At 41.6% G+C, this 22,625-nt stretch overlaps 41 non-coding genes across 41 annotated transcripts; all 41 read right to left on the bottom strand.

Moving 5' to 3' along the window:
• Positions 1-9: 9 nt before the first annotated feature.
• LOC141913732 (5S ribosomal RNA) lies at positions 10-128 on the bottom strand. The gene has a single exon (XR_012620581.1). It is a non-coding gene; the product is annotated as a 5S ribosomal RNA (ribosomal RNA).
• Positions 129-535: 407 nt separating this feature from the next.
• Positions 536-654, bottom strand: LOC141913569 (5S ribosomal RNA). The gene has a single exon (XR_012620428.1). It is a non-coding gene; the product is annotated as a 5S ribosomal RNA (ribosomal RNA).
• Positions 655-1,092: 438 nt separating this feature from the next.
• Positions 1,093-1,211, bottom strand: LOC141913571 (5S ribosomal RNA). Its single transcript, XR_012620429.1, has one exon. It is a non-coding gene; the product is annotated as a 5S ribosomal RNA (ribosomal RNA).
• A 438-nt stretch (positions 1,212-1,649) lies between these two features.
• LOC141913572 (5S ribosomal RNA) lies at positions 1,650-1,768 on the bottom strand. The gene has a single exon (XR_012620430.1). It is a non-coding gene; the product is annotated as a 5S ribosomal RNA (ribosomal RNA).
• Positions 1,769-2,203: 435 nt separating this feature from the next.
• On the bottom strand, positions 2,204-2,322 carry LOC141913574 (5S ribosomal RNA). Its single transcript, XR_012620432.1, has one exon. It is a non-coding gene; the product is annotated as a 5S ribosomal RNA (ribosomal RNA).
• Positions 2,323-2,760: 438 nt separating this feature from the next.
• Positions 2,761-2,879, bottom strand: LOC141913575 (5S ribosomal RNA). Its single transcript, XR_012620433.1, has one exon. It is a non-coding gene; the product is annotated as a 5S ribosomal RNA (ribosomal RNA).
• A 436-nt stretch (positions 2,880-3,315) lies between these two features.
• Positions 3,316-3,434, bottom strand: LOC141913576 (5S ribosomal RNA). The gene has a single exon (XR_012620434.1). It is a non-coding gene; the product is annotated as a 5S ribosomal RNA (ribosomal RNA).
• A 436-nt stretch (positions 3,435-3,870) lies between these two features.
• LOC141913577 (5S ribosomal RNA) lies at positions 3,871-3,989 on the bottom strand. The gene has a single exon (XR_012620435.1). It is a non-coding gene; the product is annotated as a 5S ribosomal RNA (ribosomal RNA).
• Positions 3,990-4,427: 438 nt separating this feature from the next.
• On the bottom strand, positions 4,428-4,546 carry LOC141913578 (5S ribosomal RNA). The gene has a single exon (XR_012620436.1). It is a non-coding gene; the product is annotated as a 5S ribosomal RNA (ribosomal RNA).
• Positions 4,547-4,984: 438 nt separating this feature from the next.
• On the bottom strand, positions 4,985-5,103 carry LOC141913579 (5S ribosomal RNA). Its single transcript, XR_012620437.1, has one exon. It is a non-coding gene; the product is annotated as a 5S ribosomal RNA (ribosomal RNA).
• Positions 5,104-5,541: 438 nt separating this feature from the next.
• Positions 5,542-5,660, bottom strand: LOC141913580 (5S ribosomal RNA). The gene has a single exon (XR_012620438.1). It is a non-coding gene; the product is annotated as a 5S ribosomal RNA (ribosomal RNA).
• A 438-nt stretch (positions 5,661-6,098) lies between these two features.
• LOC141913581 (5S ribosomal RNA) lies at positions 6,099-6,217 on the bottom strand. Its single transcript, XR_012620439.1, has one exon. It is a non-coding gene; the product is annotated as a 5S ribosomal RNA (ribosomal RNA).
• A 438-nt stretch (positions 6,218-6,655) lies between these two features.
• On the bottom strand, positions 6,656-6,774 carry LOC141913582 (5S ribosomal RNA). The gene has a single exon (XR_012620440.1). It is a non-coding gene; the product is annotated as a 5S ribosomal RNA (ribosomal RNA).
• Positions 6,775-7,212: 438 nt separating this feature from the next.
• On the bottom strand, positions 7,213-7,331 carry LOC141913583 (5S ribosomal RNA). Its single transcript, XR_012620441.1, has one exon. It is a non-coding gene; the product is annotated as a 5S ribosomal RNA (ribosomal RNA).
• A 438-nt stretch (positions 7,332-7,769) lies between these two features.
• Positions 7,770-7,888, bottom strand: LOC141913585 (5S ribosomal RNA). Its single transcript, XR_012620443.1, has one exon. It is a non-coding gene; the product is annotated as a 5S ribosomal RNA (ribosomal RNA).
• A 436-nt stretch (positions 7,889-8,324) lies between these two features.
• Positions 8,325-8,443, bottom strand: LOC141913587 (5S ribosomal RNA). Its single transcript, XR_012620444.1, has one exon. It is a non-coding gene; the product is annotated as a 5S ribosomal RNA (ribosomal RNA).
• A 438-nt stretch (positions 8,444-8,881) lies between these two features.
• On the bottom strand, positions 8,882-9,000 carry LOC141913588 (5S ribosomal RNA). The gene has a single exon (XR_012620445.1). It is a non-coding gene; the product is annotated as a 5S ribosomal RNA (ribosomal RNA).
• Positions 9,001-9,436: 436 nt separating this feature from the next.
• LOC141913736 (5S ribosomal RNA) lies at positions 9,437-9,555 on the bottom strand. Its single transcript, XR_012620584.1, has one exon. It is a non-coding gene; the product is annotated as a 5S ribosomal RNA (ribosomal RNA).
• Positions 9,556-9,993: 438 nt separating this feature from the next.
• Positions 9,994-10,112, bottom strand: LOC141913589 (5S ribosomal RNA). The gene has a single exon (XR_012620446.1). It is a non-coding gene; the product is annotated as a 5S ribosomal RNA (ribosomal RNA).
• A 438-nt stretch (positions 10,113-10,550) lies between these two features.
• LOC141913764 (5S ribosomal RNA) lies at positions 10,551-10,669 on the bottom strand. Its single transcript, XR_012620611.1, has one exon. It is a non-coding gene; the product is annotated as a 5S ribosomal RNA (ribosomal RNA).
• A 436-nt stretch (positions 10,670-11,105) lies between these two features.
• Positions 11,106-11,224, bottom strand: LOC141913590 (5S ribosomal RNA). The gene has a single exon (XR_012620447.1). It is a non-coding gene; the product is annotated as a 5S ribosomal RNA (ribosomal RNA).
• Positions 11,225-11,662: 438 nt separating this feature from the next.
• Positions 11,663-11,781, bottom strand: LOC141913591 (5S ribosomal RNA). The gene has a single exon (XR_012620448.1). It is a non-coding gene; the product is annotated as a 5S ribosomal RNA (ribosomal RNA).
• Positions 11,782-12,219: 438 nt separating this feature from the next.
• On the bottom strand, positions 12,220-12,338 carry LOC141913765 (5S ribosomal RNA). Its single transcript, XR_012620612.1, has one exon. It is a non-coding gene; the product is annotated as a 5S ribosomal RNA (ribosomal RNA).
• Positions 12,339-12,774: 436 nt separating this feature from the next.
• LOC141913592 (5S ribosomal RNA) lies at positions 12,775-12,893 on the bottom strand. Its single transcript, XR_012620449.1, has one exon. It is a non-coding gene; the product is annotated as a 5S ribosomal RNA (ribosomal RNA).
• Positions 12,894-13,332: 439 nt separating this feature from the next.
• On the bottom strand, positions 13,333-13,451 carry LOC141913757 (5S ribosomal RNA). Its single transcript, XR_012620604.1, has one exon. It is a non-coding gene; the product is annotated as a 5S ribosomal RNA (ribosomal RNA).
• A 436-nt stretch (positions 13,452-13,887) lies between these two features.
• On the bottom strand, positions 13,888-14,006 carry LOC141913593 (5S ribosomal RNA). Its single transcript, XR_012620450.1, has one exon. It is a non-coding gene; the product is annotated as a 5S ribosomal RNA (ribosomal RNA).
• A 438-nt stretch (positions 14,007-14,444) lies between these two features.
• LOC141913722 (5S ribosomal RNA) lies at positions 14,445-14,563 on the bottom strand. Its single transcript, XR_012620571.1, has one exon. It is a non-coding gene; the product is annotated as a 5S ribosomal RNA (ribosomal RNA).
• Positions 14,564-15,001: 438 nt separating this feature from the next.
• Positions 15,002-15,120, bottom strand: LOC141913594 (5S ribosomal RNA). The gene has a single exon (XR_012620451.1). It is a non-coding gene; the product is annotated as a 5S ribosomal RNA (ribosomal RNA).
• Positions 15,121-15,527: 407 nt separating this feature from the next.
• LOC141913595 (5S ribosomal RNA) lies at positions 15,528-15,646 on the bottom strand. The gene has a single exon (XR_012620452.1). It is a non-coding gene; the product is annotated as a 5S ribosomal RNA (ribosomal RNA).
• A 438-nt stretch (positions 15,647-16,084) lies between these two features.
• Positions 16,085-16,203, bottom strand: LOC141913597 (5S ribosomal RNA). Its single transcript, XR_012620454.1, has one exon. It is a non-coding gene; the product is annotated as a 5S ribosomal RNA (ribosomal RNA).
• A 407-nt stretch (positions 16,204-16,610) lies between these two features.
• LOC141913598 (5S ribosomal RNA) lies at positions 16,611-16,729 on the bottom strand. Its single transcript, XR_012620455.1, has one exon. It is a non-coding gene; the product is annotated as a 5S ribosomal RNA (ribosomal RNA).
• Positions 16,730-17,167: 438 nt separating this feature from the next.
• Positions 17,168-17,286, bottom strand: LOC141913599 (5S ribosomal RNA). Its single transcript, XR_012620456.1, has one exon. It is a non-coding gene; the product is annotated as a 5S ribosomal RNA (ribosomal RNA).
• Positions 17,287-17,724: 438 nt separating this feature from the next.
• LOC141913600 (5S ribosomal RNA) lies at positions 17,725-17,843 on the bottom strand. Its single transcript, XR_012620457.1, has one exon. It is a non-coding gene; the product is annotated as a 5S ribosomal RNA (ribosomal RNA).
• Positions 17,844-18,250: 407 nt separating this feature from the next.
• Positions 18,251-18,369, bottom strand: LOC141913601 (5S ribosomal RNA). The gene has a single exon (XR_012620458.1). It is a non-coding gene; the product is annotated as a 5S ribosomal RNA (ribosomal RNA).
• Positions 18,370-18,807: 438 nt separating this feature from the next.
• LOC141913603 (5S ribosomal RNA) lies at positions 18,808-18,926 on the bottom strand. Its single transcript, XR_012620459.1, has one exon. It is a non-coding gene; the product is annotated as a 5S ribosomal RNA (ribosomal RNA).
• Positions 18,927-19,333: 407 nt separating this feature from the next.
• LOC141913604 (5S ribosomal RNA) lies at positions 19,334-19,452 on the bottom strand. Its single transcript, XR_012620460.1, has one exon. It is a non-coding gene; the product is annotated as a 5S ribosomal RNA (ribosomal RNA).
• A 438-nt stretch (positions 19,453-19,890) lies between these two features.
• LOC141913605 (5S ribosomal RNA) lies at positions 19,891-20,009 on the bottom strand. The gene has a single exon (XR_012620461.1). It is a non-coding gene; the product is annotated as a 5S ribosomal RNA (ribosomal RNA).
• A 407-nt stretch (positions 20,010-20,416) lies between these two features.
• LOC141913606 (5S ribosomal RNA) lies at positions 20,417-20,535 on the bottom strand. The gene has a single exon (XR_012620462.1). It is a non-coding gene; the product is annotated as a 5S ribosomal RNA (ribosomal RNA).
• A 438-nt stretch (positions 20,536-20,973) lies between these two features.
• Positions 20,974-21,092, bottom strand: LOC141913607 (5S ribosomal RNA). Its single transcript, XR_012620463.1, has one exon. It is a non-coding gene; the product is annotated as a 5S ribosomal RNA (ribosomal RNA).
• Positions 21,093-21,530: 438 nt separating this feature from the next.
• On the bottom strand, positions 21,531-21,649 carry LOC141913609 (5S ribosomal RNA). Its single transcript, XR_012620465.1, has one exon. It is a non-coding gene; the product is annotated as a 5S ribosomal RNA (ribosomal RNA).
• Positions 21,650-22,085: 436 nt separating this feature from the next.
• LOC141913610 (5S ribosomal RNA) lies at positions 22,086-22,204 on the bottom strand. Its single transcript, XR_012620466.1, has one exon. It is a non-coding gene; the product is annotated as a 5S ribosomal RNA (ribosomal RNA).
• Positions 22,205-22,625: the final 421 nt, after the last annotated feature.

Here is a 22,625-nt window from a genome sequence, read left to right on the forward strand (position 1 = left end):
TTTGAAAAAAGTCTACAGCACCCGGTATTCCCAGGCGGTCACCCATCCAAGTACTCACCGGGCCCGACGTTGCTTAACTTCGGTGATCGGACGAGAACCGGTGCTTTCAACGTGGTATGGCCGTAGACAACAAAACGTATCAATCTAACCGTTTTGATATTACCTTCACTTTTTATGTCTCTTTTAACACAGTTTCAATTGCTCAACTGATAAAACCAGGTACAATTATCCATTCGCTCCATCGAAAGATGTAGAAACAAACGCCTTTCCCTTCGCTCAAGGATCGGCGTTGAATAAGGCGGAGGAAACTATGAGAACAGCTACTTAGCAACACAATCTGTGACGTCACATTACCAGAAAACATCCAATCTTCTATCTCTAACAAAGTATCGATTTGGGAATATATCTGCGACAACAAAATTTTGACGGCTTCGTTCAACTAATGGCGAAAACGAACAAGCAAATAAACAAACAAATAAACGGCTGTTTACGAGTGCTTTTAATTTTTGAAATAAATCGAGCAAAATTTGAAAAAAGTCTACAGCACCCGGTATTCCCAGGCGGTCACCCATCCAAGTACTAACCGGGCCCGACGTTGCTTAACTTCGGTGATCGGACGAGAACCGGTGCTTTCAACGTGGTATGGCCGTAGACAACAAAACGTATAAATCTAACCGTTTTGATATTACCTTCTCGATAGGATCGCCACCTCAGCGAGGCATCCACTTTTTATGTCTCTTTTAACACAGTTTCAATTGCTCAACTGATAAAACCAGGTACAATTATCCATTCGCTCCATCGAAAGATGTAGAAACAAACGCCTTTCCCTTCGCTCAAGGATCGGCGTTGAATAAGGCGGAGGAAACTATGAGAACAGCTACTTAGCAACACAATCTGTGACGTCACATTACCAGAAAACATCCAATCTTCTATCTCTAACAAAGTATCGATTTGGGAATATATCTGCGACAACAAAATTTTGACGGCTTCGTTCAACTAATGGCGAAAACGAACAAGCAAATAAACAAACAAATAAACGGCTGTTTACGAGTGCTTTTAATTTTTGAAATAAATCGAGCAAAATTTGAAAAAAGTCTACAGCACCCGGTATTCCCAGGCGGTCACCCATCCAAGTACTAACCGGGCCCGACGTTGCTTAACTTCGGTGATCGGACGAGAACCGGTGCTTTCAACGTGGTATGGCCGTAGACAACAAAACGTATCAATCTAACCGTTTTGATATTACCTTCTCGATAGGATCGCCACCTCAGCGAGGCATCCACTTTTTATGTCTCTTTTAACACAGTTTCAATTGCTCAACTGATAAAACCAGGTACAATTATCCATTCGCTCCATCGAAAGATGTAGAAACAAACGCCTTTCCCTTCGCTCAAGGATCGGCGTTGAATAAGGCGGAGGAAACTATGAGAACAGCTACTTAGCAACACAATCTGTGACGTCACATTACCAGAAAACATCCAATCTTCTATCTCTAACAAAGTATCGATTTGGGAATATATCTGCGACAACAAAATTTTGACACCTTCGTTCAACTAATGGCGTAAACAAACAAGCAAATAAACAAACAAATAAACGGCTGTTTGCGAGTGCTTTCAATTTTTGAAATAAATCGAGCAAAATTTGAAAAAAGTCTACAGCACCCGGTATTCCCAGGCGGTCACCCATCCAAGTACTAACCGGGCCCGACGTTGCTTAACTTCGGTGATCGGACGAGAACCGGTGCTTTCAACGTGGTATGGCCGTAGACAACAAAACGTATAAATCTAACCGTTTTGATATTACCTTCTCGATAGGATCGCCACCTCAGCGAGGCATCCACTTTTTATGTCTCTTTTAACACAGTTTCAATTGCTCAACTGATAAAACCAGGTACAATTATCCATTCGCTCCATCGAAAGATGTAGAAACAAACCCTTTCCCTTCGCTCAAGGATCGGCGTTGAATAAGGCGGAGGAAACTATGAGAACAGCTACTTAGCAAGACAATCTGTGACGTCACATTACCAGAAAACATCCAATCTTCTATCTAACAAAGTATCAATTTGGGAATATATCTGCGACAACAAAATTTTGACACGTTCGTTCAACTAATGGCGTAAACAAACAAGCAAATAAACAAACAAATAAACGGCTGTTTGCGAGTGCTTTTAATTTTTGAAATAAATCGAGCAAAATTTGAAAAAAGTCTACAGCACCCGGTATTCCCAGGCGGTCACCCATCCAAGTACTAACCGGGCCCGACGTTGCTTAACTTCGGTGATCGGACGAGAACCGGTGCTTTCAACGTGGTATGGCCGTAGACAACAAAACGTATCAATCTAACCGTTTTGATATTACCTTCTCGATAGGATCGCCACCTCAGCGAGGCATCCACTTTTTATGTCTCTTTTAACACAGTTTCAATTGCTCAACTGATAAAACCAGGTACAATTATCCATTCGCTCCATCGAAAGATGTAGAAACAAACGCCTTTCCCTTCGCTCAAGGATCGGCGTTGAATAAGGCGGAGGAAACTATGAGAACAGCTACTTAGCAACACAATCTGTGACGTCACATTACCAGAAAACATCCAATCTTCTATCTCTAACAAAGTATCGATTTGGGAATATATCTGCGACAACAAAATTTTGACGGCTTCGTTCAACTAATGGCGAAAACGAACAAGCAAATAAACAAACAAATAAACGGCTGTTTACGAGTGCTTTTAATTTTTGAAATAAATCGAGCAAAATTTGAAAAAAGTCTACAGCACCCGGTATTCCCAGGCGGTCACCCATCCAAGTACTAACCGGGCCCGACGTTGCTTAACTTCGGTGATCGGACGAGAACCGGTGCTTTCAACGTGGTATGGCCGTAGACAACAAAACGTATCAATCTAACCGTTTTGATATTACCTTCTCGATAGGATCGCCACCTCAGCGAGGCATCCACTTTTTATGTCTCTTTTAACACAGTTTCAATTGCTCAACTGATAAAACCAGGTACAATTATCCATTCGCTCCATCGAAAGATGTAGAAACAAACGCCTTTCCCTTCGCTCAAGGATCGGCGTTGAATAAGGCGGAGGAAACTATGAGAACAGCTACTTAGCAAGACAATCTGTGACGTCACATTACCAGAAAACATCCAATCTTCTATCTAACAAAGTATCAATTTGGGAATATATCTGCGACAACAAAATTTTGACAGCTTCGTTCAACTAATGGCGAAAACAAACAAGCAAATAAACAAACAAATAAACGGCTGTTTGCGAGTGCTTTTAATTTTTGAAATAAATCGAGCAAAATTTGAAAAAAGTCTACAGCACCCGGTATTCCCAGGCGGTCACCCATCCAAGTACTAACCGGGCCCGACGTTGCTTAACTTCGGTGATCGGACGAGAACCGGTGCTTTCAACGTGGTATGGCCGTAGACAACAAAACGTATAAATCTAACCGTTTTGATATTACCTTCTCGATAGGATCGCCACCTCAGCGAGGCATCCACTTTTTATGTCTCTTTTAACACAGTTTCAATTGCTCAACTGATAAAACCAGGTACAATTATCCATTCGCTCCATCGAAAGATGTAGAAACAAACGCCTTTCCCTTCGCTCAAGGATCGGCGTTGAATAAGGCGGAGGAAACTATGAGAACAGCTACTTAGCAACACAATCTGTGACGTCACATTACCAGAAAACATCCAATCTTCTATCTAACAAAGTATCGATTTGGGAATATATCTGCGACAACAAAATTTTGACGGCTTCGTTCAACTAATGGCGAAAACGAACAAGCAAATAAACAAACAAATAAACGGCTGTTTACGAGTGCTTTTAATTTTTGAAATAAATCGAGCAAAATTTGAAAAAAGTCTACAGCACCCGGTATTCCCAGGCGGTCACCCATCCAAGTACTAACCGGGCCCGACGTTGCTTAACTTCGGTGATCGGACGAGAACCGGTGCTTTCAACGTGGTATGGCCGTAGACAACAAAACGTATCAATCTAACCGTTTTGATATTACCTTCTCGATAGGATCGCCACCTCAGCGAGGCATCCACTTTTTATGTCTCTTTTAACACAGTTTCAATTGCTCAACTGATAAAACCAGGTACAATTATCCATTCGCTCCATCGAAAGATGTAGAAACAAACGCCTTTCCCTTCGCTCAAGGATCGGCGTTGAATAAGGCGGAGGAAACTATGAGAACAGCTACTTAGCAACACAATCTGTGACGTCACATTACCAGAAAACATCCAATCTTCTATCTCTAACAAAGTATCGATTTGGGAATATATCTGCGACAACAAAATTTTGACGGCTTCGTTCAACTAATGGCGAAAACGAACAAGCAAATAAACAAACAAATAAACGGCTGTTTACGAGTGCTTTTAATTTTTGAAATAAATCGAGCAAAATTTGAAAAAAGTCTACAGCACCCGGTATTCCCAGGCGGTCACCCATCCAAGTACTAACCGGGCCCGACGTTGCTTAACTTCGGTGATCGGACGAGAACCGGTGCTTTCAACGTGGTATGGCCGTAGACAACAAAACGTATCAATCTAACCGTTTTGATATTACCTTCTCGATAGGATCGCCACCTCAGCGAGGCATCCACTTTTTATGTCTCTTTTAACACAGTTTCAATTGCTCAACTGATAAAACCAGGTACAATTATCCATTCGCTCCATCGAAAGATGTAGAAACAAACGCCTTTCCCTTCGCTCAAGGATCGGCGTTGAATAAGGCGGAGGAAACTATGAGAACAGCTACTTAGCAACACAATCTGTGACGTCACATTACCAGAAAACATCCAATCTTCTATCTCTAACAAAGTATCGATTTGGGAATATATCTGCGACAACAAAATTTTGACGGCTTCGTTCAACTAATGGCGAAAACGAACAAGCAAATAAACAAACAAATAAACGGCTGTTTACGAGTGCTTTTAATTTTTGAAATAAATCGAGCAAAATTTGAAAAAAGTCTACAGCACCCGGTATTCCCAGGCGGTCACCCATCCAAGTACTAACCGGGCCCGACGTTGCTTAACTTCGGTGATCGGACGAGAACCGGTGCTTTCAACGTGGTATGGCCGTAGACAACAAAACGTATCAATCTAACCGTTTTGATATTACCTTCTCGATAGGATCGCCACCTCAGCGAGGCATCCACTTTTTATGTCTCTTTTAACACAGTTTCAATTGCTCAACTGATAAAACCAGGTACAATTATCCATTCGCTCCATCGAAAGATGTAGAAACAAACGCCTTTCCCTTCGCTCAAGGATCGGCGTTGAATAAGGCGGAGGAAACTATGAGAACAGCTACTTAGCAACACAATCTGTGACGTCACATTACCAGAAAACATCCAATCTTCTATCTCTAACAAAGTATCGATTTGGGAATATATCTGCGACAACAAAATTTTGACACCTTCGTTCAACTAATGGCGTAAACAAACAAGCAAATAAACAAACAAATAAACGGCTGTTTGCGAGTGCTTTTAATTTTTGAAATAAATCGAGCAAAATTTGAAAAAAGTCTACAGCACCCGGTATTCCCAGGCGGTCACCCATCCAAGTACTAACCGGGCCCGACGTTGCTTAACTTCGGTGATCGGACGAGAACCGGTGCTTTCAACGTGGTATGGCCGTAGACAACAAAACGTATCAATCTAACCGTTTTGATATTACCTTCTCGATAGGATCGCCACCTCAGCGAGGCATCCACTTTTTATGTCTCTTTTAACACAGTTTCAATTGCTCAACTGATAAAACCAGGTACAATTATCCATTCGCTCCATCGAAAGATGTAGAAACAAACGCCTTTCCCTTCGCTCAAGGATCGGCGTTGAATAAGGCGGAGGAAACTATGAGAACAGCTACTTAGCAACACAATCTGTGACGTCACATTACCAGAAAACATCCAATCTTTTATCTCTAACAAAGTATCGATTTGGGAATATATCTGCGACAACAAAATTTTGACGGCTTCGTTCAACTAATGGCGAAAACGAACAAGCAAATAAACAAACAAATAAACGGCTGTTTACGAGTGCTTTTAATTTTTGAAATAAATCGAGCAAAATTTGAAAAAAGTCTACAGCACCCGGTATTCCCAGGCGGTCACCCATCCAAGTACTAACCGGGCCCGACGTTGCTTAACTTCGGTGATCGGACGAGAACCGGTGCTTTCAACGTGGTATGGCCGTAGACAACAAAACGTATAAATCTAACCGTTTTGATATTACCTTCTCGATAGGATCGCCACCTCAGCGAGGCATCCACTTTTTATGTCTCTTTTAACACAGTTTCAATTGCTCAACTGATAAAACCAGGTACAATTATCCATTCGCTCCATCGAAAGATGTAGAAACAAACGCCTTTCCCTTCGCTCAAGGATCGGCGTTGAATAAGGCGGAGGAAACTATGAGAACAGCTACTTAGCAACACAATCTGTGACGTCACATTACCAGAAAACATCCAATCTTCTATCTCTAACAAAGTATCGATTTGGGAATATATCTGCGACAACAAAATTTTGACGGCTTCGTTCAACTAATGGCGAAAACGAACAAGCAAATAAACAAACAAATAAACGGCTGTTTACGAGTGCTTTTAATTTTTGAAATAAATCGAGCAAAATTTGAAAAAAGTCTACAGCACCCGGTATTCCCAGGCGGTCACCCATCCAAGTACTAACCGGGCCCGACGTTGCTTAACTTCGGTGATCGGACGAGAACCGGTGCTTTCAACGTGGTATGGCCGTAGACAACAAAACGTATCAATCTAACCGTTTTGATATTACCTTCTCGATAGGATCGCCACCTCAGCGAGGCATCCACTTTTTATGTCTCTTTTAACACAGTTTCAATTGCTCAACTGATAAAACCAGGTACAATTATCCATTCGCTCCATCGAAAGATGTAGAAACAAACGCCTTTCCCTTCGCTCAAGGATCGGCGTTGAATAAGGCGGAGGAAACTATGAGAACAGCTACTTAGCAACACAATCTGTGACGTCACATTACCAGAAAACATCCAATCTTCTATCTCTAACAAAGTATCGATTTGGGAATATATCTGCGACAACAAAATTTTGACGGCTTCGTTCAACTAATGGCGAAAACGAACAAGCAAATAAACAAACAAATAAACGGCTGTTTACGAGTGCTTTTAATTTTTGAAATAAATCGAGCAAAATTTGAAAAAAGTCTACAGCACCCGGTATTCCCAGGCGGTCACCCATCCAAGTACTAACCGGGCCCGACGTTGCTTAACTTCGGTGATCGGACGAGAACCGGTGCTTTCAACGTGGTATGGCCGTAGACAACAAAACGTATCAATCTAACCGTTTTGATATTACCTTCTCGATAGGATCGCCACCTCAGCGAGGCATCCACTTTTTATGTCTCTTTTAACACAGTTTCAATTGCTCAACTGATAAAACCAGGTACAATTATCCATTCGCTCCATCGAAAGATGTAGAAACAAACGCCTTTCCCTTCGCTCAAGGATCGGCGTTGAATAAGGCGGAGGAAACTATGAGAACAGCTACTTAGCAAGACAATCTGTGACGTCACATTACCAGAAAACATCCAATCTTCTATCTCTAACAAAGTATCGATTTGGGAATATATCTGCGACAACAAAATTTTGACGGCTTCGTTCAACTAATGGCGAAAACGAACAAGCAAATAAACAAACAAATAAACGGCTGTTTGCGAGTGCTTTCAATTTTTGAAATAAATCGAGCAAAATTTGAAAAAAGTCTACAGCACCCGGTATTCCCAGGCGGTCACCCATCCAAGTACTAACCGGGCCCGACGTTGCTTAACTTCGGTGATCGGACGAGAACCGGTGCTTTCAACGTGGTATGGCCGTAGACAACAAAACGTATAAATCTAACCGTTTTGATATTACCTTCTCGATAGGATCGCCACCTCAGCGAGGCATCCACTTTTTATGTCTCTTTTAACACAGTTTCAATTGCTCAACTGATAAAACCAGGTACAATTATCCATTCGCTCCATCGAAAGATGTAGAAACAAACGCCTTTCCCTTCGCTCAAGGATCGGCGTTGAATAAGGCGGAGGAAACTATGAGAACAGCTACTTAGCAACACAATCTGTGACGTCACATTACCAGAAAACATCCAATCTTCTATCTAACAAAGTATCAATTTGGGAATATATCTGCGACAACAAAATTTTGACGGCTTCGTTCAACTAATGGCGAAAACAAACAAGCAAATAAACAAACAAATAAACGGCTGTTTACGAGTGCTTTTAATTTTTGAAATAAATCGAGCAAAATTTGAAAAAAGTCTACAGCACCCGGTATTCCCAGGCGGTCACCCATCCAAGTACTAACCGGGCCCGACGTTGCTTAACTTCGGTGATCGGACGAGAACCGGTGCTTTCAACGTGGTATGGCCGTAGACAACAAAACGTATCAATCTAACCGTTTTGATATTACCTTCTCGATAGGATCGCCACCTCAGCGAGGCATCCACTTTTTATGTCTCTTTTAACACAGTTTCAATTGCTCAACTGATAAAACCAGGTACAATTATCCATTCGCTCCATCGAAAGATGTAGAAACAAACGCCTTTCCCTTCGCTCAAGGATCGGCGTTGAATAAGGCGGAGGAAACTATGAGAACAGCTACTTAGCAACACAATCTGTGACGTCACATTACCAGAAAACATCCAATCTTCTATCTCTAACAAAGTATCGATTTGGGAATATATCTGCGACAACAAAATTTTGACGGCTTCGTTCAACTAATGGCGAAAACGAACAAGCAAATAAACAAACAAATAAACGGCTGTTTACGAGTGCTTTTAATTTTTGAAATAAATCGAGCAAAATTTGAAAAAAGTCTACAGCACCCGGTATTCCCAGGCGGTCACCCATCCAAGTACTAACCGGGCCCGACGTTGCTTAACTTCGGTGATCGGACGAGAACCGGTGCTTTCAACGTGGTATGGCCGTAGACAACAAAACGTATCAATCTAACCGTTTTGATATTACCTTCTCGATAGGATCGCCACCTCAGCGAGGCGTCCACTTTTTATGTCTCTTTTAACAGAGTTTCAATTGCTCAACTGATAAAACCAGGTACAATTATCCATTCGCTCCATCGAAAGATGTAGAAACAAACGCCTTTCCCGTCGCTCAAGGATCGGCGTTGAATAAGGCGGAGGAAACTATGAGAACAGCTACTTAGCAACACAATCTGTGACGTCACATTACCAGAAAACATCCAATCTTCTATCTAACAAAGTATCGATTTGGGAATATATCTGCGACAACAAAATTTTGACGGCTTCGTTCAACTAATGGCGAAAACGAACAAGCAAATAAACAAACAAATAAACGGCTGTTTACGAGTGCTTTTAATTTTTGAAATAAATCGAGCAAAATTTGAAAAAAGTCTACAGCACCCAGTATTCCCAGGCGGTCACCCATCCAAGTACTAACCGGGCCCGACGTTGCTTAACTTCGGTGATCGGACGAGAACCGGTGCTTTCAACGTGGTATGGCCGTAGACAACAAAACGTATCAATCTAACCGTTTTGATATTACCTTCTCGATAGGATCGCCACCTCAGCGAGGCATCCACTTTTTATGTCTCTTTTAACACAGTTTCAATTGCTCAACTGATAAAACCAGGTACAATTATCCATTCGCTCCATCGAAAGATGTAGAAACAAACGCCTTTCCCTTCGCTCAAGGATCGGCGTTGAATAAGGCGGAGGAAACTATGAGAACAGCTACTTAGCAACACAATCTGTGACGTCACATTACCAGAAAACATCCAATCTTCTATCTCTAACAAAGTATCGATTTGGGAATATATCTGCGACAACAAAATTTTGACGGCTTCGTTCAACTAATGGCGAAAACGAACAAGCAAATAAACAAACAAATAAACGGCGGTTTACGAGTGCTTTTAATTTTTGAAATAAATCGAGCAAAATTTGAAAAAAGTCTACAGCACCCGGTATTCCCAGGCGGTCACCCATCCAAGTACTAACCGGGCCCGACGTTGCTTAACTTCGGTGATCGGACGAGAACCGGTGCTTTCAACGTGGTATGGCCGTAGACAACAAAACGTATAAATCTAACCGTTTTGATATTACCTTCTCGATAGGATCGCCACCTCAGCGAGGCATCCACTTTTTATGTCTCTTTTAACACAGTTTCAATTGCTCAACTGATAAAACCAGGTACAATTATCCATTCGCTCCATCGAAAGATGTAGAAACAAACGCCTTTCCCTTCGCTCAAGGATCGGCGTTGAATAAGGCGGAGGAAACTATGAGAACAGCTACTTAGCAACACAATCTGTGACGTCACATTACCAGAAAACATCCAATCTTCTATCTCTAACAAAGTATCGATTTGGGAATATATCTGCGACAACAAAATTTTGACGGCTTCGTTCAACTAATGGCGAAAACGAACAAGCAAATAAACAAACAAATAAACGGCTGTTTACGAGTGCTTTTAATTTTTGAAATAAATCGAGCAAAATTTGAAAAAAGTCTTCAGCACCCGGTATTCCCAGGCGGTCACCCATCCAAGTACTAACCGGGCCCGACGTTGCTTAACTTCGGTGATCGGACGAGAACCGGTGCTTTCAACGTGGTATGGCCGTAGACAACAAAACGTATCAATCTAACCGTTTTGATATTACCTTCTCGATAGGATCGCCACCTCAGCGAGGCATCCACTTTTTATGTCTCTTTTAACACAGTTTCAATTGCTCAACTGATAAAACCAGGTACAATTATCCATTCGCTCCATCGAAAGATGTAGAAACAAACGCCTTTCCCTTCGCTCAAGGATCGGCGTTGAATAAGGCGGAGGAAACTATGAGAACAGCTACTTAGCAACACAATCTGTGACGTCACATTACCAGAAAACATCCAATCTTCTATCTAACAAAGTATCGATTTGGGAATATATCTGCGACAACAAAATTTTGACAGCTTCGTTCAACTAATGGCGAAAACAAACAAGCAAATAAACAAACAAATAAACGGCTGTTTGCGAGTGCTTTTAATTTTTGAAATAAATCGAGCAAAATTTGAAAAAAGTCTACAGCACCCGGTATTCCCAGGCGGTCACCCATCCAAGTACTAACCGGGCCCGACGTTGCTTAACTTCGGTGATCGGACGAGAACCGGTGCTTTCAACGTGGTATGGCCGTAGACAACAAAACGTATAAATCTAACCGTTTTGATATTACCTTCTCGATAGGATCGCCACCTCAGCGAGGCATCCACTTTTTATGTCTCTTTTAACACAGTTTCAATTGCTCAACTGATAAAACCAGGTACAATTATCCATTCGCTCCATCGAAAGATGTAGAAACAAACGCCTTTCCCTTCGCTCAAGGATCGGCGTTGAATAAGGCGGAGGAAACTATGAGAACAGCTACTTAGCAACACAATCTGTGACGTCACATTACCAGAAAACAACCAATCTTCTATCTCTAACAAAGTATCGATTTGGGAATATATCTGCGACAACAAAATTTTGACGGCTTCGTTCAACTAATGGCGAAAACGAACAAGCAAATAAACAAACAAATAAACGGCTGTTTACGAGTGCTTTTAATTTTTGAAATAAATCGAGCAAAATTTGAAAAAAGTCTACAGCACCCGGTATTCCCAGGCGGTCACCCATCCAAGTACTAACCGGGCCCGACGTTGCTTAACTTCGGTGATCGGACGAGAACCGGTGCTTTCAACGTGGTATGGCCGTAGACAACAAAACGTATCAATCTAACCGTTTTGATATTACCTTCTCGATAGGATCGCCACCTCAGCGAGGCGTCCACTTTTTATGTCTCTTTTAACAGAGTTTCAATTGCTCAACTGATAAAACCAGGTACAATTATCCATTCGCTCCATCGAAAGATGTAGAAACAAACGCCTTTCCCTTCGCTCAAGGATCGGCGTTGAATAAGGCGGAGGAAACTATGAGAACAGCTACTTAGCAACACAATCTGTGACGTCACATTACCAGAAAACATCCAATCTTCTATCTCTAACAAAGTATCGATTTGGGAATATATCTGCGACAACAAAATTTTGACGGCTTCGTTCAACTAATGGCGAAAACGAACAAGCAAATAAACAAACAAATAAACGGCTGTTTACGAGTGCTTTTAATTTTTGAAATAAATCGAGCAAAATTTGAAAAAAGTCTTCAGCACCCGGTATTCCCAGGCGGTCACCCATCCAAGTACTAACCGGGCCCGACGTTGCTTAACTTCGGTGATCGGACGAGAACCGGTGCTTTCAACGTGGTATGGCCGTAGACAACAAAACGTATCAATCTAACCGTTTTGATATTACCTTCTCGATAGGATCGCCACCTCAGCGAGGCATCCACTTTTTATGTCTCTTTTAACACAGTTTCAATTGCTCAACTGATAAAACCAGGTACAATTATCCATTCGCTCCATCGAAAGATGTAGAAACAAACGCCTTTCCCTTCGCTCAAGGATCGGCGTTGAATAAGGCGGAGGAAACTATGAGAACAGCTACTTAGCAACACAATCTGTGACGTCACATTACCAGAAAACATCCAATCTTCTATCTAACAAAGTATCGATTTGGGAATATATCTGCGACAACAAAATTTTGACAGCTTCGTTCAACTAATGGCGAAAACAAACAAGCAAATAAACAAACAAATAAACGGCTGTTTGCGAGTGCTTTTAATTTTTGAAATAAATCGAGCAAAATTTGAAAAAAGTCTACAGCACCCGGTATTCCCAGGCGGTCACCCATCCAAGTACTAACCGGGCCCGACGTTGCTTAACTTCGGTGATCGGACGAGAACCGGTGCTTTCAACGTGGTATGGCCGTAGACAACAAAACGTATCAATCTAACCGTTTTGATATTACCTTCTCGATAGGATCGCCACCTCAGCGAGGCATCCACTTTTTATGTCTCTTTTAACACAGTTTCAATTGCTCAACTGATAAAACCAGGTACAATTATCCATTCGCTCCATCGAAAGATGTAGAAACAAACGCCTTTCCCTTCGCTCAAGGATCGGCGTTGAATAAGGCGGAGGAAACTATGAGAACAGCTACTTAGCAACACAATCTGTGACGTCACATTACCAGAAAACAACCAATCTTCTATCTCTAACAAAGTATCGATTTGGGAATATATCTGCGACAACAAAATTTTGACGGCTTCGTTCAAACTAATGGCGAAAACGAACAAGCAAATAAACAAACAAATAAACGGCTGTTTACGAGTGCTTTTAATTTTTGAAATAAATCGAGCAAAATTTGAAAAAAGTCTGCAGCACCCGGTATTCCCAGGCGGTCACCCATCCAAGTACTAACCGGGCCCGACGTTGCTTAACTTCGGTGATCGGACGAGAACCGGTGCTTTCAACGTGGTATGGCCGTAGACAACAAAACGTATCAATCTAACCGTTTTGATATTACCTTCTCGATAGGATCGCCACCTCAGCGAGGCGTCCACTTTTTATGTCTCTTTTAACAGAGTTTCAATTGCTCAACTGATAAAACCAGGTACAATTATCCATTCGCTCCATCGAAAGATGTAGAAACAAACGCCTTTCCCGTCGCTCAAGGATCGGCGTTGAATAAGGCGGAGGAAACTATGAGAACAGCTACTTAGCAACACAATCTGTGACGTCACATTACCAGAAAAAATCCAATCTTCTATCTAACAAAGTATCGATTTGGGAATATATCTGCGACAACAAAATTTTGACAGCTTCGTTCAACTAATGGCGAAAACAAACAAGCAAATAAACAAACAAATAAACGGCTGTTTGCGAGTGCTTTTAATTTTTGAAATAAATCGAGCAAAATTTGAAAAAAGTCTACAGCACCCGGTATTCCCAGGCGGTCACCCATCCAAGTACTAACCGGGCCCGACGTTGCTTAACTTCGGTGATCGGACGAGAACCGGTGCTTTCAACGTGGTATGGCCGTAGACAACAAAACGTATAAATCTAACCGTTTTGATATTACCTTCTCGATAGGATCGCCACCTCAGCGAGGCATCCACTTTTTATGTCTCTTTTAACACAGTTTCAATTGCTCAACTGATAAAACCAGGTACAATTATCCATTCGCTCCATCGAAAGATGTAGAAACAAACGCCTTTCCCTTCGCTCAAGGATCGGCGTTGAATAAGGCGGAGGAAACTATGAGAACAGCTACTTAGCAACACAATCTGTGACGTCACATTACCAGAAAACATCCAATCTTCTATCTCTAACAAAGTATCGATTTGGGAATATATCTGCGACAACAAAATTTTGACGGCTTCGTTCAACTAATGGCGAAAACGAACAAGCAAATAAACAAACAAATAAACGGCTGTTTACGATTGCTTTTAATTTTTGAAATAAATCGAGCAAAATTTGAAAAAAGTCTACAGCACCCGGTATTCCCAGGCGGTCACCCATCCAAGTACTAACCGGGTCCGACGTTGCTTAACTTCGGTGATCGGACGAGAACCGGTGCTTTCAACGTGGTATGGCCGTAGACAACAAAACGTATCAATCTAACCGTTTTGATATTACCTTCTCGATAGGATCGCCACCTCAGCGAGGCATCCACTTTTTATGTCTCTTTTAACACAGTTTCAATTGCTCAACTGATAAAACCAGGTACAATTATCCATTCGCTCCATCGAAAGATGTAGAAACAAACGCCTTTCCCTTCGCTCAAGGATCGGCGTTGAATAAGGCGGAGGAAACTATGAGAACAGCTACTTAGCAACACAATCTGTGACGTCACATTACCAGAAAACATCCAATCTTCTATCTCTAACAAAGTATCGATTTGGGAATATATCTGCGACAACAAAATTTTGACGGCTTCGTTCAACTAATGGCGAAAACGAACAAGCAAATAAACAAACAAATAAACGGCTGTTTACGAGTGCTTTTAATTTTTGAAATAAATCGAGCAAAATTTGAAAAAAGTCTACAGCACCCGGTATTCCCAGGCGGTCACCCATCCAAGTACTAACCGGGCCCGACGTTGCTTAACTTCGGTGATCGGACGAGAACCGGTGCTTTCAACGTGGTATGGCCGTAGACAACAAAACGTATCAATCTAACCGTTTTGATATTACCTTCACTTTTTATGTCTCTTTTAACACAGTTTCAATTGCTCAACTGATAAAACCAGGTACAATTATCCATTCGCTCCATCGAAAGATGTAGAAACAAACGCCTTTCCCTTCGCTCAAGGATCGGCGTTGAATAAGGCGGAGGAAACTATGAGAACAGCTACTTAGCAACACAATCTGTGACGTCACATTACCAGAAAACATCCAATCTTCTATCTCTAACAAAGTATCGATTTGGGAATATATCTGCGACAACAAAATTTTGACGGCTTCGTTCAACTAATGGCGAAAACGAACAAGCAAATAAACAAACAAATAAACGGCTGTTTACGAGTGCTTTTAATTTTTGAAATAAATCGAGCAAAATTTGAAAAAAGTCTACAGCACCCGGTATTCCCAGGCGGTCACCCATCCAAGTACTAACCGGGCCCGACGTTGCTTAACTTCGGTGATCGGACGAGAACCGGTGCTTTCAACGTGGTATGGCCGTAGACAACAAAACGTATCAATCTAACCGTTTTGATATTACCTTCTCGATAGGATCGCCACCTCAGCGAGGCATCCACTTTTTATGTCTCTTTTAACACAGTTTCAATTGCTCAACTGATAAAACCAGGTACAATTATCCATTCGCTCCATCGAAAGATGTAGAAACAAACGCCTTTCCCTTCGCTCAAGGATCGGCGTTGAATAAGGCGGAGGAAACTATGAGAACAGCTACTTAGCAACACAATCTGTGACGTCACATTACCAGAAAACATCCAATCTTCTATCTATAACAAAGTATCGATTTGGGAATATATCTGCGACAACAAAATTTTGACGGCTTCGTTCAACTAATGGCGAAAACGAACAAGCAAATAAACAAACAAATAAACGGCTGTTTACGAGTGCTTTTAATTTTTGAAATAAATCGAGCAAAATTTGAAAAAAGTCTACAGCACCCGGTATTCCCAGGCGGTCACCCATCCAAGTACTAACCGGGCCCGACGTTGCTTAACTTCGGTGATCGGACGAGAACCGGTGCTTTCAACGTGGTATGGCCGTAGACAACAAAACGTATCAATCTAACCGTTTTGATATTACCTTCACTTTTTATGTCTCTTTTAACACAGTTTCAATTGCTCAACTGATAAAACCAGGTACAATTATCCATTCGCTCCATCGAAAGATGTAGAAACAAACGCCTTTCCCTTCGCTCAAGGATCGGCGTTGAATAAGGCGGAGGAAACTATGAGAACAGCTACTTAGCAACACAATCTGTGACGTCACATTACCAGAAAACATCCAATCTTCTATCTCTAACAAAGTATCGATTTGGGAATATATCTGCGACAACAAAATTTTGACGGCTTCGTTCAACTAATGGCGAAAACAAACAAGCAAATAAACAAACAAATAAACGACTGTTTACGAGTGCTTTTAATTTTTGAAATAAATCGAGCTAAATTTGAAAAAAGTCTACAGCACCCGGTATTCCCAGGCGGTCACCCATCCAAGTACTAACCGGGCCCGACGTTGCTTAACTTCGGTGATCGGACGAGAACCGGTGCTTTCAACGTGGTATGGCCGTAGACAACAAAACGTACAAATCTAACCGTTTTGATATTACCTTCTCGATAGGATCGCCACCTCAGCGAGGCATCCACTTTTTATGTCTCTTTTAACACAGTTTCAATTGCTCAACTGATAAAACCAGGTACAATTATCCATTCGCTCCATCGAAAGATGTAGAAACAAACGCCTTTCCCTTCGCTCAAGGATCGGCGTTGAATAAGGCGGAGGAAACTATGAGAACAGCTACTTAGCAACACAATCTGTGACGTCACATTACCAGAAAACATCCAATCTTCTATCTCTAACAAAGTATCGATTTGGGAATATATCTGCGACAACAAAATTTTGACGGCTTCGTTCAACTAATGGCGAAAACGAACAAGCAAATAAACAAACAAATAAACGGCTGTTTACGAGTGCTTTTAATTTTTGAAATAAATCGAGCAAAATTTGAAAAAAGTCTACAGCACCCGGTATTCCCAGGCGGTCACCCATCCAAGTACTAACCGGGCCCGACGTTGCTTAACTTCGGTGATCGGACGAGAACCGGTGCTTTCAACGTGGTATGGCCGTAGACAACAAAACGTATCAATCTAACCGTTTTGATATTACCTTCTCGATAGGATCGCCACCTCAGCGAGGCATCCACTTTTTATGTCTCTTTTAACACAGTTTCAATTGCTCAACTGATAAAACCAGGTACAATTATCCATTCGCTTCATCGAAAGATGTAGAAACAAACGCCTTTCCCTTCGCTCAAGGATCGGCGTTGAATAAGGCGGAGGAAACTATGAGAACAGCTACTTAGCAACACAATCTGTGACGTCACATTACCAGAAAACATCCAATCTTCTATCTCTAACAAAGTATCGATTTGGGAATATATCTGCGACAACAAAATTTTGACGGCTTCGTTCAACTAATGGCGAAAACGAACAAGCAAATAAACAAACAAATAAACGGCTGTTTACGAGTGCTTTTAATTTTTGAAATAAATCGAGCAAAATTTGAAAAAAGTCTACAGCACCCGGTATTCCCAGGCGGTCACCCATCCAAGTACTAACCGGGCCCGACGTTGCTTAACTTCGGTGATCGGACGAGAACCGGTGCTTTCAACGTGGTATGGCCGTAGACAACAAAACGTATCAATCTAACCGTTTTGATATTACCTTCACTTTTTATGTCTCTTTTAACACAGTTTCAATTGCTCAACTGATAAAACCAGGTACAATTATCCATTCGCTCCATCGAAAGATGTAGAAACAAACGCCTTTCCCTTCGCTCAAGGATCGGCGTTGAATAAGGCGGAGGAAACTATGAGAACAGCTACTTAGCAACACAATCTGTGACGTCACATTACCAGAAAACATCCAATCTTCTATCTCTAACAAAGTATCGATTTGGGAATATATCTGCGACAACAAAATTTTGACACCTTCGTTCAACTAATGGCGAAAACGAACAAGCAAATAAACAAACAAATAAACGGCTGTTTACGAGTGCTTTTAATTTTTGAAATAAATCGAGCAAAATTTGAAAAAAGTCTACAGCACCCGGTATTCCCAGGCGGTCACCCATCCAAGTACTAACCGGGCCCGACGTTGCTTAACTTCGGTGATCGGACGAGAACCGGTGCTTTCAACGTGGTATGGCCGTAGACAACAAAACGTATCAATCTAACCGTTTTGATATTACCTTCTCGATAGGATCGCCACCTCAGCGAGGCATCCACTTTTTATGTCTCTTTTAACACAGTTTCAATTGCTCAACTGATAAAACCAGGTACAATTATCCATTCGCTCCATCGAAAGATGTAGAAACAAACGCCTTTCCCTTCGCTCAAGGATCGGCGTTGAATAAGGCGGAGGAAACTATGAGAACAGCTACTTAGCAACACAATCTGTGACGTCACATTACCAGAAAACATCCAATCTTCTATCTATAACAAAGTATCGATTTGGGAATATATCTGCGACAACAAAATTTTGACGGCTTCGTTCAACTAATGGCGAAAACGAACAAGCAAATAAACAAACAAATAAACGGCTGTTTACGAGTGCTTTTAATTTTTGAAATAAATCGAGCAAAATTTGAAAAAAGTCTACAGCACCCGGTATTCCCAGGCGGTCACCCATCCAAGTACTAACCGGGCCCGACGTTGCTTAACTTCGGTGATCGGACGAGAACCGGTGCTTTCAACGTGGTATGGCCGTAGACAACAAAACGTATCAATCTAACCGTTTTGATATTACCTTCACTTTTTATGTCTCTTTTAACACAGTTTCAATTGCTCAACTGATAAAACCAGGTACAATTATCCATTCGCTCCATCGAAAGATGTAGAAACAAACGCCTTTCCCTTCGCTCAAGGATCGGCGTTGAATAAGGCGGAGGAAACTATGAGAACAGCTACTTAGCAACACAATCTGTGACGTCACATTACCAGAAAACATCCAATCTTCTATCTCTAACAAAGTATCGATTTGGGAATATATCTGCGACAACAAAATTTTGACGGCTTCGTTCAACTAATGGCGAAAACAAACAAGCAAATAAACAAACAAATAAACGACTGTTTACGAGTGCTTTTAATTTTTGAAATAAATCGAGCTAAATTTGAAAAAAGTCTACAGCACCCGGTATTCCCAGGCGGTCACCCATCCAAGTACTAACCGGGCCCGACGTTGCTTAACTTCGGTGATCGGACGAGAACCGGTGCTTTCAACGTGGTATGGCCGTAGACAACACAACGTACAAATCTAACCGTTTTGATATTACCTTCTCGATAGGATCGCCACCTCAGCGAGGCATCCACTTTTTATGTCTCTTTTAACACAGTTTCAATTGCTCAACTGATAAAACCAGGTACAATTATCCATTCGCTCCATCGAAAGATGTAGAAACAAACGCCTTTCCCTTCGCTCAAGGATCGGCGTTGAATAAGGCGGAGGAAACTATGAGAACAGCTACTTAGCAACACAATCTGTGACGTCACATTACCAGAAAACATCCAATCTTCTATCTCTAACAAAGTATCGATTTGGGAATATATCTGCGACAACAAAATTTTGACGGCTTCGTTCAACTAATGGCGAAAACGAACAAGCAAATAAACAAACAAATAAACGGCTGTTTACGAGTGCTTTTAATTTTTGAAATAAATCGAGCAAAATTTGAAAAAAGTCTACAGCACCCGGTATTCCCAGGCGGTCACCCATCCAAGTACTAACCGGGCCCGACGTTGCTTAACTTCGGTGATCGGACGAGAACCGGTGCTTTCAACGTGGTATGGCCGTAGACAACAAAACGTATCAATCTAACCGTTTTGATATTACCTTCACTTTTTATGTCTCTTTTAACACAGTTTCAATTGCTCAACTGATAAAACCAGGTACAATTATCCATTCGCTCCATCGAAAGATGTAGAAACAAACGCCTTTCCCTTCGCTCAAGGATCGGCGTTGAATAAGGCGGAGGAAACTATGAGAACAGCTACTTAGCAACACAATCTGTGACGTCACATTACCAGAAAACATCCAATCTTCTATCTCTAACAAAGTATCGATTTGGGAATATATCTGCGACAACAAAATTTTGACGGCTTCGTTCAACTAATGGCGAAAACAAACAAGCAAATAAACAAACAAATAAACGGCTGTTTACGAGTGCTTTTAATTTTTGAAATAAATCGAGCAAAATTTGAAAAAAGTCTACAGCACCCGGTATTCCCAGGCGGTCACCCATCCAAGTACTAACCGGGCCCGACGTTGCTTAACTTCGGTGATCGGACGAGAACCGGTGCTTTCAACGTGGTATGGCCGTAGACAACAAAACGTATCAATCTAACCGTTTTGATATTACCTTCTCGATAGGATCGCCACCTCAGCGAGGCATCCACTTTTTATGTCTCTTTTAACACAGTTTCAATTGCTCAACTGATAAAACCAGGTACAATTATCCATTCGCTCCATCGAAAGATGTAGAAACAAACGCCTTTCCCTTCGCTCAAGGATCGGCGTTGAATAAGGCGGAGGAAACTATGAGAACAGCTACTTAGCAACACAATCTGTGACGTCACATTACCAGAAAACATCCAATCTTCTATCTCTAACAAAGTATCGATTTGGGAATATATCTGCGACAACAAAATTTTGACGGCTTCGTTCAACTAATGGCGAAAACGAACAAGCAAATAAACAAACAAATAAACGGCTGTTTACGAGTGCTTTTAATTTTTGAAATAAATCGAGCAAAATTTGAAAAAAGTCTACAGCACCCGGTATTCCCAGGCGGTCACCCATCCAAGTACTAACCGGGCCCGACGTTGCTTAACTTCGGTGATCGGACGAGAACCGGTGCTTTCAACGTGGTATGGCCGTAGACAACAAAACGTATCAATCTAACCGTTTTGATATTACCTTCTCGATAGGATCGCCACCTCAGCGAGGCATCCACTTTTTATGTCTCTTTTAACACAGTTTCAATTGCTCAACTGATAAAACCAGGTACAATTATCCGTTCGCTCCATCGAAAGATGTAGAAACAAACGCCTTTCCCTTCGCTCAAGGATCGGCGTTGAATAAGGCGGAGGAAACTATGAGAACAGCTACTTAGCAACACAATCTGTGACGTCACATTACCAGAAAACATCCAATCTTCTATCTCTAACAAAGTATCGATTTGGGAATATATCTGCGACAACAAAATTTTGACGGCTTCGTTCAACTAATGGCGAAAACGAACAAGCAAATAAACAAACAAATAAACGGCTGTTTACGAGTGCTTTTAATTTTTGAAATAAATCGAGCAAAATTTGAAAAAAGTCTACAGCACCCGGTATTCCCAGGCGGTCACCCATCCAAGTACTAACCGGGCCCGACGTTGCTTAACTTCGGTGATCGGACGAGAACCGGTGCTTTCAACGTGGTATGGCCGTAGACAACAAAACGTATCAATCTAACCGTTTTGATATTACCTTCTCGATAGGATCGCCACCTCAGCGAGGCGTCCACTTTTTATGTCTCTTTTAACAGAGTTTCAATTGCTCAACTGATAAAACCAGGTACAATTATCCATTCGCTCCATCGAAAGATGTAGAAACAAACGCCTTTCCCGTCGCTCAAGGATCGGCGTTGAATAAGGCGGAGGAAACTATGAGAACAGCTACTTAGCAACACAATCTGTGACGTCACATTACCAGAAAACATCCAATCTTCTATCTAACAAAGTATCGATTTGGGAATATATCTGCGACAACAAAATTTTGACAGCTTCGTTCAACTAATGGCGAAAACAAACAAGCAAATAAACAAACAAATAAACGGCTGTTTGCGAGTGCTTTTAATTTTTGAAATAAATCGAGCTAAATTTGAAAAAAGTCTACAGCACCCGGTATTCCCAGGCGGTCACCCATCCAAGTACTAACCGGGCCCGACGTTGCTTAACTTCGGTGATCGGACGAGAACCGGTGCTTTCAACGTGGTATGGCCGTAGACAACAAAACGTATCAATCTAACCGTTTTGATATTACCTTCTCGATAGGATCGCCACCTCAGCGAGGCATCCACTTTTTATGTCTCTTTTAACACAGTTTCAATTGCTCAACTGATAAAACCAGGTACAATTATCCATTCGCTCCATCGAAAGATGTAGAAACAAACGCCTTTCCCTTCGCTCAAGGATCGGCGTTGAATAAGGCGGAGGAAACTATGAGAACAGCTACTTAGCAACACAATCTGTGACGTCACATTACCAGAAAACATCCAATCTTCTATCTCTAACAAAGTATCGATTTGGGAATATATCTGCGACAACAAAATTTTGACGGCTTCGTTCAACTAATGGCGAAAACGAACAAGCAAATAAACAAACAAATAAACGGCTGTTTACGAGTGCTTTTAATTTTTGAAATAAATC

Source organism: Tubulanus polymorphus, chromosome 11 (assembly GCF_964204645.1).
Source record: "Tubulanus polymorphus chromosome 11, tnTubPoly1.2, whole genome shotgun sequence".
Taxonomy (NCBI): Eukaryota; Metazoa; Nemertea; class Palaeonemertea; order Tubulaniformes; family Tubulanidae; genus Tubulanus; species Tubulanus polymorphus.